This window comes from Triturus cristatus, chromosome 5_1 (assembly GCF_964204655.1).
Source record: "Triturus cristatus chromosome 5_1, aTriCri1.1, whole genome shotgun sequence".
Classification (NCBI taxonomy): Eukaryota; Metazoa; Chordata; class Amphibia; order Caudata; family Salamandridae; genus Triturus; species Triturus cristatus.
Window position 1 is genome coordinate 112,158,043 of NC_140587.1, and position 7,500 is coordinate 112,165,542.

Below are 7,500 nucleotides of genomic sequence, written 5' to 3' on the forward strand. Positions count from 1 at the left end.
TGTTTCAGCATCACCAGACCTCACAGAGGTCTAACTGAGAAAACTCAGAAAAAAAGGACCATCGGGAAGGGGCTGAGAGGTAGGTGCATACCCGGGCCCCTGGGGCCCCGGCAGGCGGGCCCAGGTGCTGCCTTCCCCTGTCTCGGCATCCCCAGACCTCACGGAGGTCTGACCTAGAAAACTCGGAGAAAAAGAACCATCGGAAAGGGGGCTGAGAGGCAGGTGTGCGTACCTGGGGCCCTCCATCGGGTGGGCTCAGGTGCTGCCTTTCCCTGTCTCGGGATCCCTGGACCTCACGGAGGTCTGACCCAGCAAACTCGGGGAGAAAGGACCAACGGGAAGGGGCTGAGAGGCAGGTGCGTACCCAGGCCCCTGGGGGCCCCGGCTGGCAGGCCCGGGTTCTGCCTTCCCCTGTTTCAGAATCACCGGACCACACGGAGGTCTGACTGACCCTTTCCCTAGTAATCCGGAGAAAAATGACCCCCCTTTCTTGTAATCCATGCACACGAGGTGACAGAGGGGACCCAAGGCACAAATGTACATGATCTCCTGAAGCCCTCGCAGGGATCGCGGAGGCAAATGGACCTTCATCGGGACTTCCAGGCAAGCCCGGCCATCTGGTCACCCCATTGGAAAGCATTGCACGTGACCAGATGGCCGAGGGGAAAGGCGCGACCAGATGGCCGGGCTCGAAAGGGAAGCCATCTGGTCGCTCGGTGCCCCAACAAAAGAGTGGGCGGGTGCCGGGGCATGGGGGACCGGAGCCCCAGGGCCCCTGCTGGGCCCCAGCCAAGGAGGCTGCGTGCGGGGACCCGATGGGCCCTCCGACACAGGGCCCGTGGACACCTTGACAAACAGGGCAGGCCTGCATGGGACTGACAGACCCCTGTCCCAGGTCCTGGACGGAGCGGCAGGCCGGAGGACGGGGCCCAGGGACAGAGCCCCCGACCCGGGGCCCGGCAGGGTCCCTGGACCCAGCCAGGGCTCCCGGGCCCAAAGGTACAGGGGAAGCCTCCTCGGGCCCACCGGACCCCATCCAGGGCACCCTGCCACGTGGCAGGACCCAGCCAAGCAAGGGGAGGCTCCCCGGCCACAACGGAATACCGTCCCGGGCCTTTGGCAGTTCCGCAGGCTGGGGGATGGGGCTTAGGGCCGGAGCCCCTGACCCAGGGCACGGCAGGGCGCCTAAACCCAGCCAGGGCTCCCAGGCTCAGAGGTGCAGGGGAAGCCTCTCCGGGGCTGCCGGACCCCATCCCAGGCACCCTGCCATGCGGCAGGACCCAGGATGGAGCCCAGGGTGGCAAGGCTGCCCTCCCTGGGGCCCTCAGGGACCCGGCCAGAGCTCCTGAATGCAGCCAAGCAAGGGGAGGCTCCCCGGCCACAACAGAACCCCGTCCCGGGCCTTTGGCAGTGCCGCAGGCTGGGGTACGGAGACCAGGGCTGGAGCCCCCGACCCGGGGCCCAGCGGGGCCACTGGACCCTGCTGGGGCTCCCAGTCCCAGTGGTGCAGGGGAAGCCTCCCGGGCCTGCCGGACCCCGTCCCAGGCACCTTGCCACACGACAGGACCCAGGACGGAGCCCGGGGTGGGGAGGCTGCCCTCCCCAGGGCCCTCAGGGACCCAGCCAGAGCTCCTGAACCCTAGGGGCAAATGCGCCCGGCCTCCTGGAGCCCTGGCTGGGATCCGGGAAGCAAATCGTCCTCATCCGGACTTCCAGGCCAACCCGGCCATCTGGTAGCCTCAATGGAAAGCATTGCGGGCGACTAGATGGCCGAGGGGAAAGGTACGACCAGATGGCCGACAGCTGAAATGACTCCCATCTGCCTGCCCGAGCCATAGTGTTAGGGCTCCCGCCTGCCCACCCACGCTGGGCTCGGGGGGCTCTGCTTCCTGGGGGGCTCAGGGACCCCAGCTGGGCCTCAGGCACTTGGAGTACCACCGGAGCTCTTGAATTTGGGCACCAAGGGGAGGACTGCCCAGGACCCGTTGAGCCCATCCCGGGCACTTTGCCATGCTGCGGGCCGGAGGAGGGAGCCCTGGATGCCTGGGAGGATGTTGCCCGGGCATAGCCCATCTGGTCCCTGGCAAAGAACCACCAGCCCCAGAGAGGTGCTCCGGCATATCCTGCCCCTACTAATCTGGAGGAAGGCTACCCACCTTACTTGTAACCCGCCAGCTCCAAGTGACAGAGGGGACCCTAGGCACAGATGCTCCCAACCTCCTGGAGCCCTGACTTGGATCCGGGAGGCAAATGGACCCTCATCGGCACTTCCAGCCTGGCCCGGCTATCTGGTTGCCCCATTGGAAAGCACTGAGCGCGACCAGATGGCCGGCACCTGAAAGGACTCCCGTCTGCCCGCCCCGAGCTGAGCCATAGTGGTAGGGCTCCCGCCTGCCCAACCATGCAGGGCTCGGGGGCTCTGCTTTCTGGGAGGCTCGGGAACCCCGGCTGGGCCTCAGGCACGGGGAGGACCATCTGAGCTCTCAGGCCCGGATGCCTGGGGGGAGGACTGCTCAGGACCCGTAGATCCCATCCAGGGCCCTTTGCCACACCGCGGGTCGCAGGCGGCAGGAGGGAGCCCCGGATGCCTGGGAGGATGTTGCCCTGGCATAGCCCATCTGGTCCCTGGCAAAGAACTGCCAGCTCTGGGAGGAGTCTCCCGGCATACCCTGCCCCTACTAATACGGAGGAAGGCTACCACCTTTCTTGTAACCTGCCCTGCGTACACCGCGAGGCTCAGGGGACCCTAGACGCGAACGTGCCCAACCTCCTGGAGCCCTGCCTGGGATCCGGGAGGCAAATGAGCCTTCATCGGGACTTCCAGGCCGGCCCGGCCACCTGGTTGCCCCATTGGAAAGCATTGCGCGCGACCTGATGGCCGAGGGGAGAGGTGCCGATACCGAAATGTTGCCAATTTGCCCACCCTGAGCCTTCGTGTTAGGGCTCCTGCCTGCCCTTGCAGGGCTCGGGGCTGCAGGAGCCGGGGCCTGCAGGGCTGGGGGGGCTGCAGGGCTCAGGAGCTGCAGGGCTTGGAGCTGCAGGGCTCTGGGGCTGTAGGGCTGCAGGGCTCGGGAGCTGCAGGGCTCTGGGATTGCAGGGCTCCAGGGCTCCAGGGCTCCGGGGCTGCAGGACACCCTTCCCCAGTGCCTGTACCCTCGGCTGGCTTGCAGGACGGGGGGCTTCCACTCCCTGGGACACTGGGATGGAGCACAAGCCCCGGGTCCGGGCCTAGCTTCCGAACCCTAGCCAGACTGGGGAGAGCCTCCCCGGGCCCTGGTGGACACCCTTCCCTGGGGCCCAGACCCTTGGCTAGCTTGCAGGATGGGGGGCTCCCGCACCCTGGGACACTGGGATGGAGCACAAGCCCCGGGACCGGGCCCAGCTTCCCTACCCTAGCCAGGCCGGGGAGAGCCACCCCGGGCCCCGCTGAACACCCGGTCCCCAGCGCCTGGACCGTCGGCTGGAACGAAGGAGGGTTAAACCCAGGCCACAACCCCTCCCCAACGGCTGGCCCGGGAGCCCATTTTTCTCGACTGGGGGCTTACAGAAGTTTGGGGAAGGACAAGAGTTAGAGTTAGCCCGGCCGCCAGCCCGCAGGCCCATCTGGTCACCCAGCCTGCAGGGCCATCTGCTCACCTGGCCCGCAGGGCCATCTGGTCACCTGGCATGCAAGGCCATCTGGTCGTCCGGCCCACAGGGCTATCTGGTTGTGTTGCCAGGCGACCAGATTACCCGGGATGACCCAGCGCCTGGATGGCCTGGGAGGGTGCCGTACCCAGCCGCCCTTGCAGTCCAGCAAGGGTGGCCAGGTGCTCTGAGGCAGCCGCTCAGGAGGCTCCTTCCCCAGGGCTGCCACTGCTCGCCTCTCTGGTGGACTTGCCCAAGAGCAGCCGGAAGGGGAGGCCCGGCCGGCCCAGGCCATCTGGTCACCCTGCCGACCTGCAAGGGATGGTAGCCCCCATCCCCGCACCCCGGTGGGGAAGGGATGGGAGAGGGAGGCCCCCTGCCAGAGGGCACGTGGTGGAGGCAGCCTCCCGCAGGCCCATGTTACCCCCTCGGCGTCTCTCCCGCCGGCCCAGTGGCAGAGGGACCCACCCCTGGGTGTAGTGGAGGAGGGCGTCCACGGGTGCCCATGCACAGAGACAAAAGCTTGGCTCAGAGGATGACTTTCAATAGATCGCAGCGAGGTAACTGCTCTGCTACTTACGAAACCCTGACCCAGAATCAGGTTGTCTACGAATGATTTAGCACCGGGTGCCCCACGAACATGTGGTGCACTAAGAGTGATGGAGGCGGCCCCCTTCCATCCATGCTCTGGTCCCCAAGCGAGCAGCTCTACGCACCGGCCCCCCGAGAGAGGCCGGCTATCCCAGGCCAACCGAGGCTCCATGGCACTGCAGTATCGTTACTGTTTAGGGTATATTCTGACATAACATAATTCACAGATGGTAGCTTTGCCCCATTGGCTCCTCAGCCAAGCACATACACCCAATGTCTGAACCTGTGGTTCCTCTCATACTGAGCAGGATTACTATTGCAACAACACATCATCAGTAGGGTAAAACTAACCTGTCTCACAATGGTCTAAACCCAGCTCACGTTCCCTGTTAGTGGGTGAACAATCCAACGCTTGGCGAATTCTGCTTCACAATGATAGGAAGAGCTGACATCGAAGGATCAAAAAGCGACATTGCTACGAACGCTTGGCCGCCACAAGCCAATTATCCCTGTGGTAACTTTTCTGACACCTCCCGCTTGAAACCCAAAAAGTCAAAAGGATCGTGAGGCTCAGTTTTCACGGTCTGTATTCATACTGAAAATAGAGATCAAGCGAGCTTTTGCCCTTCTGCTCCGTGGGAGGTTTTTGTGCTCCCTGAGCTCGCCTTAGGACATCTGCGTTATCATTTGACAGGTATACCTCCCCAGTCAAACACCCCACCTGCCACTGTCCTCAGAGCAGGTCGCGCCCGTTGGGCGCCAGGTACTTGGAGCCAGAAGCGAAAGCCCCACAGGGCTCGCACCCGCCTCTCCGGGTAAGTGAAAAAACGATAAGAGGAGTGGTATGTCACCGGCGGCCTGAGGGCCTCCCACTTATCCTCTACCTCTCATGTCTCTTCACAGTGCCAGACTAGAGTCAAGCTCACCCGGTACTTCTTTCCCCGCTGATTCTGCCAAACCCGTTCTCCTGGCTGTGGTTTCGCTAGATAGTACGTAGGGACAGTGGGAATCTCGTTCATCCATTCATGCGCGTCACTAATTACATGACAAGGCATTTGGTTATCTGTACCACCTTGCGGTGGCTCATTCTGTGTTATTATGCTGCCCATTAGCGTCAAATCGGGTTTGATTCCAACAATACAACATTTGTTCGTTCCGGAGTACAGCCACACTTTAAGCTGTCCTCACTGGAACTGGAACAAGGCATTTGGCTATCTGTACCACCTCGCGGTGGCTCATTCTGTGTTATTATGCTGCCCATTAGTGTCAAATCGGGTTTGCTTCCAACAATACAACATTTGTTCGTTCCGGAGTACAGCCACACTTTAAGCTGTCCTCACTGGAACTGGGGTCACGTATAGGCCAGGGATAGTACACCCTGCAGTACTATTCCAACAATATAAAATTGTCTACGAACAGTCCTGATTAGCCGGACATCAATAATCAATGCAATAAGTAGTGACTATGTGTATGTAGTTATTTGAGACCTATTTTATTCAAGACGCATGATGTACACATTTGTATCTAAATCATTATAACATAAGCACACAACTATAAAAAGAATACACATCTATAAATTGCACATCTAGTTGGAAAATACATTTCTATAAACTTCACTTCTATAAAATCCACATCTATACTAATTCTTGTGTCAACTATTAACTATTACGTGACTGTTGAACCACATGTAAATATTAGTGAATCAACATTTAGGCTAATACTTTTGTAAAAGTGACATGTGTGCTGTACGATAGTGTACATCTCAGTGTTTGACCTGAAATTTAGTTGTCCAAGAATACTTGGCACATTTTTAGAGTGTACATTAATGTAGTCAGGCAAACATTTTTCTTGAATGGGAATGACATTTGCAGACCAAGATCAGCCAGAGCAACATCATTACATTAAGGCCAAATACCCCGACATCCTACAATAAAGCCATGAAATTTTACAGTTTTACATTTGGTAAGATCTTTGATTTTTTGTGATAGATCCTGATAGTTTTTAACTTTACTCTCATATGCTAATTCAAGGGAATTATGAGAGTGTTCATAACGAACTGAAACATCAACCACTACAGCAGTACCATTTTTGGTGAACACTACATCTGGTGTTCTTAGTTCACCTTGACTATTTTGACATGAGGTTCCCTGTATGTCATCCATCCACACCTTTTTGCTCTATCAATTAGCAATTCCAACACTTTGTTATGCCTTTTTATTCTTATGTCCTTGGTTTTAGGACATGCACCTGAAATATGCGCAATTGTTTCACACACATCTTTACAGTATCTACATGTAGCAAATGTACGATTTCTTCCCATAGTGAGGGTTTCTCTAGTATACAAGACATTTGCTCTCAATATTAGCGCAGCTATGTATTGATTTGCTTTTATTTTGTTATGTTTGCTGATCCAAAAATTTGAGGTTGGATTACTTGCTAAGTATTTTATACCATCACCTTGGACAGGGAGATTTGCCCATTTCTCAAATTCTTCTTTCCTCCAGTCATATGTTGCTACCAAATTCAATTCATGATTTAGAAATCTACGTCCTAAAATGTTGAGTTTGTGTGTTTTAATGATGCTATCAATTTTTTCATTGATTACTTCTCCTGCATACATGAATGAATGAGCTATGTACAGATCTTGAGCTTCCCTGAGGTACAATAAGTTATTAACATTGTTCAGACCAATTGTCGTACATAACTTTGGAATACTGAGGCCCAAAAAGGATCTTTTTGAATACAGGAGACCATCACATGTGTATGCAGGTAGGTGTAGAAAATGTTTGACATACTTTCTAATTGTTTGATCCAGAATGTTTAAAGTTTTCGCTTCTGTTCCTGTCATTTCCATTTTAAATGACAGTTTAGGGATCAAGTATTGACAGAATATTTCTATTTTCTGTGTGGGCTTAAGTGGTAGATTGTAGAGTTTTTGATCCCAGTCAACAAGAACCTCATTAATTTTGTTGTTGCTTGAATGGCCAGTGTGTGGATCAAAGTTCAGTCCGAGGTATCTCTCACTTTCTCCCGGGTGGATGTTTTCAATGTTTTGTTTTTCAAATTGCCATGGTTACAGTTGTTTACCAGGATCTTATCTTTATGGTAACTTATATAAAATCCATGTGTTTTTTTCACATTAAGTTTTAATACTGTTAATTTAATGAATTTTTCAATGATTTTCAGATTTGTACTCATTCCTTCCCAGGTGTTGTTGAGTACTGCGATGTCATCGGCAAAGGCCAGAGCGGTGATTAGCTTGATGAGATCATTGGAGCCGAA

At 55.7% G+C, this 7,500-nt stretch overlaps 1 pseudogene; it reads right to left on the reverse strand.

Moving 5' to 3' along the window:
- Positions 1 to 4,142: 4,142 nt before the first annotated feature.
- Positions 4,143 to 7,500, reverse strand: part of LOC146830340 (28S ribosomal RNA) — an 8,297-nt pseudogene continuing 4,939 nt past the window's right edge.